Source organism: Macrosteles quadrilineatus, unplaced genomic scaffold, assembly GCF_028750875.1.
Source record: "Macrosteles quadrilineatus isolate MER2022 unplaced genomic scaffold, UCM_ALF_1.0 Scaffold_4__1_contigs__length_99947679, whole genome shotgun sequence".
Taxonomy (NCBI): Eukaryota; Metazoa; Arthropoda; class Insecta; order Hemiptera; family Cicadellidae; genus Macrosteles; species Macrosteles quadrilineatus.
The window spans coordinates 82820693-82835415 of record NW_026542597.1 but is presented as its reverse complement, the minus strand read 5'-3'; the positions used below and the strand labels follow the sequence as shown (position 1 = coordinate 82835415).

General features: G+C 34.9%; 1 protein-coding gene across 7 annotated transcripts in view; it reads right to left on the bottom strand.

The window, feature by feature from the left end:
• The window catches only part of LOC128991453 (uncharacterized), a 134180-nt gene extending 119720 nt beyond the window's left edge, over positions 1 to 14460 (bottom strand). For all 7 annotated transcript variants that reach the window (XM_054414347.1, XM_054414343.1, XM_054414346.1 and 4 more), the window contains exon 1: positions 14170 to 14460. The gene's annotated coding sequence lies outside the window, so the exon portion shown is untranslated. The remainder of the gene's footprint in view (positions 1 to 14169) is intronic.
• Between the last annotated feature and the right edge of the window lie 263 nt (positions 14461 to 14723).

Here is a 14723-nt window from a genome sequence, read left to right as displayed (position 1 = left end):
ATAAAATTTAGCAATTTCTTTCCAAACCATTTTGTAGAGCTTAAAAAAACAAATAATTTAGTATATTGAAGCGATATTATGCGACTAATGGTTACGGAGAAAATTCAAAAAAATTGTAAATTTAAAATTCCCATGTTATTCTTATGGAGAATAAGTAAACTGTTGTAGTTTGCTTGTTTGTGAAATATTTTGATCAAATTTGGAAAATGTTTTCATTTCTTACTAACTATTCACATTTACAAAAAAAAAAAAACAGTTTTACCCTCCCTGATGCAGCAAACCTAAGTACTTGTTAAACTAATTCTATTTAAATCAAGAATAAATGTTATATTTTTAAGTAGACATTTCAGTATAAATCCAATCAGTCAAATGGAAATTCGCTTAGTCTGCAGGTTTGCTGCGGCGGGGGTATTTACGATTTAACAGAATTCCCTGAGATAATGTAGCTTGTTACCATTTTTTAATGGAATTAACCTACGCTAAGTGTCTTGACTTCACTAAGTTTCGGGAGGTAAGGTTACTCCTCCAGTTTTCAAGTGATTAACAAATTTACCAAATTACCCTAAGTTTTTAATTCCACATATTTCTACCATCCAGATTACGTATTACATAGCCTACAAATCAAATATACACAAACATTATGAAACTAAAACTAAGCATAACTATACATTAGGCTACATTATGTAAAAACCACATTCATAGCACTGTATTATGCAATAGCGGTTAATTAATTAACACATTCACTACCAGGACTCACAAAGCCTCCTCACTAGAGTGTGACAGCTGGTATGGAAAGTGTTAAAATCACCCAAAACACAGATAAATCTTCACAGTAATCAAACCAATTCAACAACAATTGTAATAAAACATATGTTTACATTTTTTGGAGTTTTAAAGATTGAATCGGTAACTTATTGCTAGCATCATAAATCAAGAATACCAAGAGAAACTTGTTTGTATTAAAAAGGGTCAAAAAACATTAAACCAAATAAGCAATTAACAATCTTAACCGCATTAATACAGTTAAATAAACAAGCATCAGTAGGAATAGAATTGACTATGGGAAACTAAAGTAGACATCCCATCTATGGACTAGCTGTCACCAATTTTTAAAGTCAGAACTAGTGTATACAATTATATTTTCGTCCTTGTTCTTTGTTATCGATAGTTTATGGGGTATGATATTGCAATAGTTCTGTCAGTCTGACTTGCTTGAAACCCCCGCATAAATCAGTAATTTACATCAGCGCTATCTGTCGGTGGCTCACGTAAACTACATCCATTTTGATATTTAAAATGGCGACAACATTAGTAATGGGTTGGAATGTCTGTAAGGTTCAATTTCGGTCAACAAATTTTTGCACCTGGACGATATTGAAGGTAAATTTTACAGTATTTCTACGAGGAAACATACCAGAATTTAAACCCTACGTCATCATTCAGAATCAATGCAGCAGTGTGGCGTATACTACAACGTACCGGTCAAGGCCATTACGCCACTACACAGGTGGCGTAGCGAGTGACGTAGTGAATGGCGTAGCAGGTCTACTGTTACAGTACTGCACTTTGCTAATGCGATAATCCTATTACGGACGTCTTGCATAACCCGACACAACACCTTGCCTTGCGGTCATAGAATTATTACATACTATGTTTACTAGCATGGCTTTACTGACTACCGTATCCCCAACACTCCGATATACATTATTCGGCAAATCTGTATTCCCAAGTTGAGTAGAACCAGTTCATTTCGGTAAGAATTTACAGAACCAAAATTTTGGGCGGACATCAATTGCGCTGACCTGAGTCAGGTAGTCGGGTATTCCTGAATTGCGCCAACTACTCCAAGGGAGCCACCCGATACGTTACTGCGCCAAGTAGCGGCCCTCTTTGACTGTATAATTGAGTAGGTTAGGTTAGGTAAGTTAGGTTAGTTTATGACACGAAAACAAGGATATTCCTTCTCCCGGCAAATCACCCCTACCTAGCTGGCTTGGGCTTGGCGCAACTAAGGAACTATTTGGCGCAATCACACGACCAAGATTATTTTTCCACCCGTCTTGTCGAAACGACAGCATCGGCCAAAAGCAGGTTTTGATGAGGCATGAAGCCGGAGAAAACGCGGGAACAAAAACATCTGATTGGCGCCGGGGAAAGCGACTTCGCGCGGGTAAGGTTTCGGTCGATTTGCAAGTACAAACTCTACCAGTACGGACCCTAGCATTGCATAAGACCGTATATTTTCTAGGAATTTTTACGTGATGTTAAAACTTGTAAGTCTTCCATAAATCCATAAGTAGCTTTTGAATGGTTCGAAACTGGACCAAGCTATCCTTTATCATCGTTGGGCTTTTGAATGATTCTGGCTAGAAACAGCTGTTATTTAAGTTTAAAAGCTACAACGATCATTACAATTCCATTCTACACCTTGTCATTCACAAGTATTTGAGTTAAGGGCCTACCTACGTGTCGTTCCCATCTCAATTAATATTGAAAATGATAGTGTAATAATTACGTTCAAAGTCACCCCGAGGTTTCTTAAGGCGTCGAAAAAAAATAGAATCATTAGTTTTAGTTTAGAATGAGTAAGTAAATGTGTAAGATCGTTTGAAACTTACCCAACGATTTTCTTTATCTTGTTTTATCACGTTTTATATCCCGTTTATCATCAAATTTGTTTTACGTTGAATGCAAGGCTTGACTTTCAATTTGATCATGCCGTTTTAAAAACACAAAATCTCAACGTTTGATTACACGAAATTAAAGCTTTGACCTAAATAACAGTCTAATCCAAGTTATGTTAAAGCTAAAAAAAAAACTATTTCATATTTTGTACCTATTCAACTACTTTTTCAATTTTTGTAGAACGCAGCTATGAAGAACTACCGGCAATTTAAATGTTTGTTCAGATCATTTTTGCTATACATTTAAATTCTCGTTCTGAAATACTTAATCCTTACAAAAGAAAAATATTTCTATCCAATATCGTACATGTTAGAACACATTTTCTAGTTAGATTTCCCTTGTCAAGAAAGTTGAACGCGTAAACCGAAGCTAAACTAAAATACACAACCGTTGATGTTCTCATACAGGGAAGGGCAAAACGTCAACCTTCAGGAATGTTCACGGAGTTAGTGGTTGTCACCGAGCATTCTACTCTGAACACGCTCAAGTTATAGAAACTTCATGAACTCATACAACTCTTTATGAAGGCGAACTCTGCGAGACTCTACATGGACGAAAACTTCACACTTCAAGGAAGCCCTTAAAATATAAACACTTCTTCTTTATACCTTTCTGTATAATATATTGACGTTGAATTACTACAAAGACGATATTACACGATATCTTGACAATTCATCCCTACAGAGAAAACTGAACATGACCAACAAACTTCGTAATCAACTTGGGGACTTTACCATCTACATAGACGATAATTTCACACTTCATGACTAGAAGACTGAACATGAACAAAAAACTTCATAATCAACTTGGGGACTTAACCATCTACATGGACGATAACTTCACACTTCATGACTACAGAGAAGACCGAACATGAACAACTAACTTCATAATCTACTTGGAGACTTTACCATCTACATGGGCGATTACTTGACACTTCATGTCTACAGAGAAGACTGAACATGAACAACAAACTTCATAATCAACTTGGAGACTTTACAATCTACAGCAACGATAACTTGACACTTCATGACTACAGAGAAGACTGAACATTAACAAAAAACTTCGTAATCAACTTGGGGAATTTACCATCTACATGGACGATAACTTCACACTTCATGGCTACAGAGAAGACTGAACATGAACAACAAACTTCATAATCAACTTGGGGACTTTACAATCTACAACAACGATAACTTGACACTTCATGACTACAGAGAAGACTGAACATTTACAAAAAACTTCGTAATCAACTTGGGGACTTTACCATCTACATGGACGATAACTTCACACTTCATGACTACAGAGAAGACCGAACATGAACAACTAACTTCATAATCTACTTGGAGACTTTACCATCTACATGGGCGATTACTTGACACTTCATGTCTACAGAGAAGACTGAACATGAACAACAAACTTCATAATCAACTTGGAGACTTTACAATCTACAGCAACGATAACTTGACACTTCATGACTACAGAGAAGACTGAACATTAACAAAAAACTTCGTCATCAATTTAATGACTCAACATGGACGACAACCTGACACTTCATGACTACAGAGAAGACTGAACAATAACAAAAAACTTCGGCATCAACTTGGGGTCTCAACATGGATGACAACTTCACACTTCATGACTACATAGGAAACTGAACATGAACATTAAACTTCGTCGACCATGGCAATATTCATGTTCCTGCAATCATCAACTTAAAGAAGCTGCATGAACGATAACGTGACACTTAGCTACAGAGATAACTGGACATGAACAACAAACTTCATCATCGCTGTAGAGACACTACTTGGACTACTTCACACTAACTACTTCAAAGGAAACTCAACACGAACTTAAACTTCGACACAAAGGAGGATACTAAGCGTGAACAACATGTAAACTTGTAGGCTAAAGGACTCCATAACTTCCGAGCTTCGTCAGAGAGAAAAATCCATACAAGGGACGACAATTTGTGGCATAATCGGTTTTAAGAACACTTGCTTTCATAAACTACAAAATTAAGTCGGTATAAATAGTACTAATAGATTCTTTAGTCACTTTGATACTCGTGAATCCTACACGAGGTACGACTTCAACCAGCATTACTCTGGTGGAGATTTTCAACATTAAAACTTAATTTTTAGAGGGAATTTGACAACCTTGAACTGTGCCTCAACTTCTTCATAAAACACAAGAAAATACCTTATATACACTGAACTGTATTTGACACGCATTCGTAAGAGAACAACGTTTATCACCTTTCATCCATTCATCATGATGGAAGAGCCGAAAAGTAAATGAAAGATGAAGCATCGTGGGAAACTACGTTAGCAGCCTAGTATTCTATGTCCAGATTGGACACATTTTACAACCAAGGAGTTTCACGGACGGTTAACCAGTTCAACTATGTTGCTGAATGACCAATTAACCAGGGCGTGAAGTTGAATTCTTCCTTTTCTAGAGTCAACTCCTCTTGTTAAGTCTTGACTACTACGGATCAAAACACCTTACTGGTAGTCCCAATCTTTTACAAAAGTTGCAATTATTTTCAAACAGTAAAAAGCACAACAGTTAAAGATTTTCGGGTGCATGGCTAAAGCATAAACTAATCAACACAAGAAGGCAAAGACTTCTCATCCCAATGTCAATTTTGAAGTATTAGCATTAGAAAATAGGTCTAAATCTCGCAGGTTGATTTGGCAAAGATTGTGAATCATTTAAAATTCAGGCATCCACCACGTAGACAGCAGAGGCGAACAAATACGAAACCCACGTCTATAGCTCTTGGTCTAATTGATGTAGAACTTGTGGAGGAATAAAGATTAAGAATTCACAAACGCAATAGCCTCCTTGCTGACCTGTATAGGATAAGATTATTTACTCAGTGAAAAACACCTCAATAATTCACGTTATTTTTCATGTTGTACTTTTTCATCGGCGGTTGGATCAATTTATGTAGCTTAACAGAATAGTTCAGGACTAATTTTATAACACTTTGAAAATATTTAGTTTAACTTGTGTACATTTAATTACCTACTGCATTTTAGCATACAACGGCATCATCAATTTGTTTTGTTGCGTCATTGACTTCATAATATATGGAACTACGGTAATAATTACTTTTCGTGTTCTCTTTTAAAGCCCGTAACTGTGTTTGAGTTGGAAACAGTTTTTCAGGGAAGGCCTTGCTTATGTCTTTAAAATGCTTCCATTATTGGAACCTAAGTATTAAATGGAGTATGTTTCATCTATGGTTTTAACGAACTATGCTGTCTGATATTTTAAAGACAAAATAGCACAGAGGTAAATGAAATGTAGTAATTAAGATATCCTCGTTCACAATTATTTCTCGAAACTTTCAAATCCAAAGCTACTTTGAAGGGATACATTTAAATGTTAAATCCACAATAGTCACTACTGAATCACACCTTGCACGATGGCATGACATGATGTAGTAACAGACATGACGATCAATCATCATTTAGACAGTTATAAATTAAATCCCCCCCCTCTTATGGCGTGTCCAGGGGCATTTAGCTGCTGAAACCCTCACGTTCACGCCACCTTCAACAGTAAACCTGAGCTAAAGCAAACTTCCTTTAGGAGATTTCATCAAATTATAGCAGAGTCGGTGATAATTACCTCTGTGGATACGTTAAATTAGTAGTGTCTGTGATAATATCCTCTGTAGATACCATTAAATTAGTAGAGTCTGTGATAATATTCTCTGTAGATACCGTTAAATTAGTAGCATCTGTGATAATATCCTCTGTAGATACCATTAAATTAGTAGCGTCTGTGATAATATCCTCTGTAGATACCATTAAATTAGTAGCGTCTGTGATAATATCCTCTGTAGATACCATTAAATTAGTATTGTCTGTGATAACATCCTCTGTAGATACCATTAAATTAGTAGTGTCTGTGATGATATACTCTGTAGATACCATTAAATTAGTAGCGTCTGTGATGATATACTCTGTAGATACCAATAAATTAGTAGCGTCTGTGATGATATACTCTGTAGATACCAATAAATTAGTAGCGTCTGTGATGATATACTCTGTAGATACCATAAAATTAGTAGTGTCTGTGATAATATCCTCTGCAAATACCGTTAAATTAGTAGTGTCTATGATAATATCCTCTGTAGATACCATTAAATTAGTATAGTCTGTGATAATATCCTCTGTAGATACCATTAAATTAGTATAGTCTATGATAATATCCTCTGTAGATACCATTAAATTAGCAGTGTCTGTGATAGTATCCTCTGTGGATACCATTAAATTAGTAGTGTCTGCGGTAATATCCTCTGTAGATACAATTAAATTAGTAGTGTCTGTGATAATATCCTCTGTAGATACAGTACCATTAAATTAGTAGTGTTTGCGGTACAGTAACTTTATCTGTAGATTCCATTAAAATGTGTCTGTGATAATTTTCTTTGTAAATTCCATTGCATTAGCAGTTTCTGCAATAGTTCCCATTAAATCCTGTCTGCAATACTTTCCTTTGAAAATTACATTAGATAGGGTATTTTTCTCTTGAGATGCCATTAAATTAACAGTGTCTGTGGTTATTTCCATTAAATTAGCAGTCTGTGCAATAATTTCCTTTAAAGGTTACATTAAATTAGCAGCGTCTATGATTATTTACATTAAATTAGTATTGTCTATGCATTTCCTTTTAAAGTTACATTAAATTAGCAGCGGCTGTGATAATTTATTCTGTAAGTTAGAAATAAATTATCGTCTGAGATCATTTTCTTTAAAGATTCCATTGAATTAACAGGGTCTGCGATGGTTTCCAAATTACCTAGCAGTGTATGAGATCATTGCCTCTGTAGCAATAAATTACCAGTATCCGAGATAGTTTCCTTTGTAAAAATATTTAAATTTGCAGTGCCTGAGATAATTTTTATTTTAGATTAAATTAAATTAGCTATGTCTGTAATAGGGTAATTGAGATTGTAACATTTCAGAGAACAATTTTACATAGGTTATGATATTATATTAACATTTAAGATTTAGTTTTAATTATCACTTAAAAACAAACACCTCTTGTTCCATTTATTTAATCAAATTTTGTTCTTGGAAACCATTCAGATGTAATCATACACCTGTCCATACAAACTTTTACACTTCTAATGTTAATTTATATAGGGATTGAACTATTCTAGTGATAGAGCGGGGATTCGGTTAGCGAGGTCACGGGTTAAAATCACACCTATCAAAAATTGATTTCATCCGAGTGAAAGCCAAACTCTAGGCCTAACCTGAATAGATTTGTAAAATGATTTTGTGTTAGAGCGTTGCGTCCTAGGATGTGAAGGTGGAGTGTAAAAAAGTTAGTACCTAAAAAAAGTTACTTACTGTATCTAAAATTAATTTTTTTAGCTGAGCGCATCCTCAAAAGCATAAATTTAGTAAGGCATATGCTAGTTCAAGTTTAATGGTGGGAATATGTCTAATTCAAGAACTAGTAACAAAATAGGCGACTGAGAATATTGGGTCCTAAATTAATAACTTCACATTTTATCTTAACACGTAAAACTACCCTTGCTAACCAAGTTAGAAAGTTAGAGATTTGCTGTTTGATTCATTTCCTGGTTCACTTGGGCTAAAATAGCCTCTTCTGCCGCCACACCAAGCCAAAATAAATACCCAGGCCTACACCAGCCCAGCCTAGTCCGCAATAAACCTTATTCCCAACAAAAATGTAACATGACGCCTGGGGTACAGAAAACAGATTGTCCCACTAGAGAAAAAAAACTTTACAAATAATGATATTTTTTTTTAATTTTGTCTCCAATATGCTAAATAGTAATAATTAACATTTTTATTAAACGTTAAGTGGCTCTGTTCTTACCTACCTAATCTAATACAACCTAAAATAACCTAACTCCAAAAAAGATTTGCAGATAACTACTGGCCTACAACATTTCAACCTAAAATACCTAGAGGTGGTAGTGATTACCATAAAAATATAAATAGTCCCAATTTATTGTGCTATGTTCTCAAACATGGGGTAGGCATAGTTAGAAATCAACTTTTGATAGAGCTTGTTTTTTTAACTAAATTTTAAAAAGAGATTGTTTTAAACACACTACCGGACCGGTACCTATCTTATATATTAAGAAAATTTGGTTTTAATTTCCAAGTTTGTTTAGCTCTGCTTCCGACAATCATTTTCATCATCTGATTTTCATGATTGAGGTCTCAAATTGAAGGTATTCGTGCACAGATTTGCCATCAAGCATCGGCATATATTTATCTATAATCCCACTCGGCTTGTACGTAAACAAAATTTGCTCCCCATGTATTTCTTATGGGAGTTATACTAGGTTTCTCTTTTCCGAGTTTGTTTGGCACTTCTACCCAACCTATTTTCATGATTGAGGTCTCAAATTGAAGGTATGCACACACAGATTTGCCATCAAGCATCAGCATATATTTACCTACCGGTACTGTATTACTCCACTTTAAAACATAATTTTATTCATTTTCAAATTCTTACTTCAATTTCAGATGTATTTTGCCAGTTATAATTATATAATCCTATTAATTTTGGTCTAAGAACCTTCAGTGAAATACCGGCTTTCATTTAAGCTATTAGTTATTCAAATCGGACGAGTTTCAAGCAAACGCAAGGTGAATAACCAACATAAAAATTAATTTTCATAAGGTTTTTCTATGATTAAAAATAATAGCTCCAGTATTGTTCATATTTTTTATATGTTTTAGACTCAAAGTCATCTGTAAATTATAGGCCTAGGCTTTTTTGAGCTAGGCTATTGATCATTTGAATTCTGTTAAGCCCAAGATACTAGGATTACTCAAATAATTATTTTTTTAACGCTGCAGAGCAGCATGGGTCCTCTTGTTCAAGTTAAAAAGTTGGTGACTCAACTTTGATAACAATGGTTAACCACTAAAATTACAGTAACAAATTTGAATACCGGTACTACTAGGTACCTGAACATATTGGCTGCAATGTGTATTACAAATAATTAAACTGAAACTTAAACCATAATATTGAGTTTGAGTAAGTTATTGTTCAACCTTTCTTGCAGTTCTTCATAAAGTTTCTCTACGGTACTTGGGTGGTATTCATGAGGAGGTATTTGTATTGATTCTTGCCAAAAGGTTACTATAATGTCAGTAGCTCTGCTTTGCCAATATTATACACTGTGCCAGCAGTCCAACTACCTACTCCTCTAGGCATTAACACTCTATTCTACACTTATCCTTTGCTCAATATTAGGGTTAAAATAAGCACTTAGGTGAGGGAATGTGAGTTTAGGGTTTCAGTTTTCTAAAAATTAAGTTTTAATTTTTACAAAGTCTAGCAGCCGACGCTAACATTCTAGACTAGCATTGGAATAATTTCATGCTTAACGTAACAGCTGTAAACATTCAGCGTTTATGACACAAATTCAGCATTTGGATAAAAATGAAATGACATAAGTTATGTAGGGAATGACTTATTTATAGGCCTACAATGTGTAGGCCTGATGATATAATCATTGATTTGATTTATTCGGTATGGCGATGACAGATTATTTAAATCTATAAGTATAAAAGAGGATGTTTGTATATATACATATATTTGGCAGTGATAAACTCAGACACCGCTGAACCGATTGCCACGAAACTTGGTACATACGTGTAGAATTTCATGGAATAGGTTTATACACCATCAATTTCGTGATCCGTCCAATCGGCTCCGCCCCAGTGGCTCTGGAGTTTCCCATGTTAACCTTATGAGAAATGGAATTAATGAATCTTAACAGCTGTTTCAATTAAACAAGTTGGTTCTGTTCTATGATGTTCAATAGCATTAAAGTTACAAGGATTACCAACAGGGTGCAGCACTATTATTTCTTTTACATTTATGACAACAGCTAATTTGCAACCAAAAGGTGAGTGAGCATAGCGAACGAACTTCAACCTGGAGGCGAGTTAGCGTAGTGAACGAGCTAACCTGAAGGCAAGTGAGCGTAGCGAACGAGCTAACCTGAAGGCAAGTGAGCGCAGCGAACGAGCTCCAACCTAAAGGTGAGTGAGCGTAGCGAACGAGCTCCAACCTAAAGGTGAGTGAGCGTAGCGAACGAACTTCAACCAGAACGTGATTGAGCCATGCGAACGAGAAATCATCTTGAAAATACTGTCATTAATAACCATGAATGAAAATAACCATTAATAATTAAGCTAGCATAACCTAGCATTAATATAAGAGCAATAATAAAGAATCGGTTATCCTTTGTACTATATATGTTTCATTAGTTGTCGTACGTATTTTAATTTAGTTATAAGCACTTCATATATAGGTAACAATAAGACAATTAAACGTTACGGTACTTTAATTATAAATAGTCAAAGGCAAGACAACGTCTGCCGGGTTCAGCTAGTATAATATAATAGTAAAATACCAGATGTTCTAATCTATTTTAAGAGCAGTCTTTAAAATTTTAAGTTTGTTTTAAAAGTGTAATTAGGCCATTAATTTGTTTTAACTAACAGCTGGTTGAATATGAAAATATTCTATGGAACTATCGGGTTAGTTTATTTACGGTACTGTGATTTTGTCATTGATTATAGCCTAGGGAATAAGTATGATACTATAACCATTGCTGTATACAAATCGAGGCTCTTTTCCCGAGTCTTCAAAGGAAAGCTTCTTATGCAAATTATTTTACTGTTTGATTTTTGAGGAAAGAATAGCAAAATAACAATGTTTTAATGTTTTAATTCATCTTGGCAGCGACAATCAAGTAATCAAGTAATTTATTGGTCATTAAATAATCATTGATTACAATAGACCTCGTCAGAGACACATATATAAAACAATAGCGATACATTATCACAGTCACATTTTAGCATACAAAATAGAAAGGCTATCATATCACAGACGCTACAATAAATAAATAGCTGTACAGTTAAATAGATAGAGAAAAACATGCATAGAGTTATAAGATTAATACTAAATAAATATAATGACAGTCAGAATAAATATAATGACTAGAATATCATGTTGGCACTTTCTACAAAAAACTCATTCAAGTCATAACAGGGATGGTCCATAAGCTATTCTAACAACTTGTGTTTGATTTGTTTGCTTGATAGGCCTAGCCAGGTGTTAGGAAGGGCGTTTACAATTTTAATAGATACACTGCAGAAACAGTTGCTAATCTAGTATAGGGCCTATCAAGTGCCATCCTGCCTCTTGTCTGATGAGTATGAAAAACACCTCTTTGTGCAAACAGATTTGGGTTGCTCGTTACAAACATTACACATTCAAGTAGGCTATGTACAGATTTACAACTGTAAGGATTTGTTTTGACCTAAAAAGAGGTTTACAATGTGCGTGCCGCCTAGAGTTAGTTAAAAGCCTAATTGCCTTCTTCTGAATCTTTAATACACTATTAATATGAGTTGAATTTCCCCACAGCAATATTCCATACAGCAAATGGCTATGAAAAAATGCAAAATAGGCACATCTTACATACTGCGGTGGTAGGTACAAAATCTCTTAGCCTCCTAATCAGAAACAATACTCTGGACAACTTACGACTGACACTTTTTATGTGATCCTCCCAAGTTAAACCACAATCTAGATCTATTCCTAAAAGGTTGACACTTACAGACATTGGTTTCTCATTGTCGGGAATTGCACCTAGCCTAAAAACAATTGACTGTGTTTTGTCTGAGTTCATGTTAAACCCATTTACATTAAACCAGTGCTTTGCGTCATTCAAAACTAATGAAGATAATCTCCAGACTGGGGATCTACATTACACTAGGCCTACATTAGAAGAGGCAGGGGAAAGAAGAGAATGGGAGGCCAGTCCTTTTGGTTTCATTGGCCACGGAAGTAAGATAAGATACGGTAAGTGATGTGCAATGCAAGGTGGTAAGTTGTGTAGCTAACTTACAGTACTCAAAATCAGTGGGTTTGTGGTTAGAGTGTGTGTGTGAATCGGCCGCCAATCTCACTCCAAGGCTTTTTTCAAATTGACATAATCGCTGTTTTGTTGTAAAATTATCAGATAAAAAGTAAAAGTAAAAAAGTATTTAAATGTATATCATTTAGGCCTATAATCGGGACCAATTCTCCCGGGCCCAGGTCTTACCATGGTACTTAAGTACGTTTACGGTAACAGCTTATTCTCAATGGGAAATTCAACAAAAAACATTTGAAATTGAGTTCATCAGCATATTCTTACTTTTCCCCACCGTTACAAACACTGTCAGGTAATAGAGTTGATTGTTAAGAATTTAATTATTTTTTTAATAATTCAACCTGGCTGATGACTTTAACCTTTTGCAAGTAAGTTATGTAGCCCAGGCATTCTTTGAAGTGTTTGATTAACAGAACATGTTCTAGCCCGAAATGTGAAGGTCAACTAAGTTAGCCTAGAAAATTGTATTTTATCTACAAGACTGTTTCAAAAATAAATCTTTTAAAAGTAAATAAAATACAATCTTCCACAAATTTAAGGTTATAGACTAGTTCAATAGGTAACATTCAGCACCACAATAGTTAGTTTAACTACTAACTTCCAGTTCAACTTGCTACTTACTTTTAAGTTAAGTTTAAACAAACTGGATTAAGTAACAATCATCGATAGTACCAAAACCTGTTCGGTTTTAATAAAGCTTTAGGGTAATATTGAAAGGGGCAAGTGCCTGCGAGGCTGGTGGTAAGATCAAGTATTTATCTACTAATCCCACACCTGATTAAAAACGATCGTACACATAACTTATTTTGAGTGTGATTCAAAATGTATCAGGCTTAATTCTTCTTCACCAATTTTTATGTGATGTAAGTTAAGTTAAGACTAATGCCGAGTATTAGACAGTGTATTTTATGCTGGCTAGCCTTGTTGTTTTTCTTCTATTAACTTAACTGTAGCAGGTATAGGTGTCCCTGTCGGATCGGTAGGTTAGCCTAATCTTACTTTAGGCTATCCTATAGCCTAAAGAGAGGTTAGCCTAATCCTCTCTTTAGGCTATCTTATAGCCTACCAGTAACTTATACTAAGCCCAAACTTTATGGGATGTAGCCTATTACAAGTAAGAACTTTTAAACATTTGTTTTATCATAAATGTAGGGGTTTAAATTAGTTACGTGACGGTTACATGATAAATTTTGATGTTAGGCCTTTGAATGCAATCCTAACCAAACTTGTCTCAAAGACCTAAAATATTTATAGGTCTTAAGAAGTTAAATAGTCATAATTCTTGAACAAACATATTAAGCTATATGGCTTTAAAACAAATTTTTCAATCACAAAAATATTGTTTTTAGGATAATAAGTTACGTCTACGTAGGCCTACCACAGGCTAATCCTACCCTTTCGAGATTAAATGACTTGAGTATATTCAGCAGCAATATAGGCCTAAGGCTAAATAGCTTACTACTGAACGTAAAATTCTAGATTGAATGAGCATAAAAATCGCCCATTTCACATCTAACACTTACCTAGCTAGTTGTAATTCCTTAAAATTTCGCCAAGAAGACAAGCAGAAGGTGAACTTGATCACAACACAAATCGATATAATGTAGTATAGGTTAAGCACTATTTCTTAGATTTTAAATATTGGTAGGGCGCGAGCACTTGTTTAAACTAAACCATAAACTTTATTTACACTAAAAAAGAGAGTAAATGAATATGAATTTCACTTCGACACAGACTAAACCACTAATTTTCCATGATAAAATAAGCAAAGAATCCGTACACAAACACCACACAAGTGATCTCGGTTCGGTAGAAGTATCAGCTGGAGTAGGGGAAAAGCTTGGATGTTATTGGCTGTTGCAAACTCAACCTTTGGCGCGGGCCTACGCACACGCGCATGCTTGACAGTATGTCATGATGCCTGTCTTCCTTTTACTCCATTTAGCATTGTTGAAGTCAGTCAGTATTCACTCTAAATAGCAATTTGAGTTTGTATCCCTCATCAATGTATTTATACATCGATGGTATCACTAAAAAAAACCAGGCAAAGATGATCAAATATCAGATTAATTAAAAA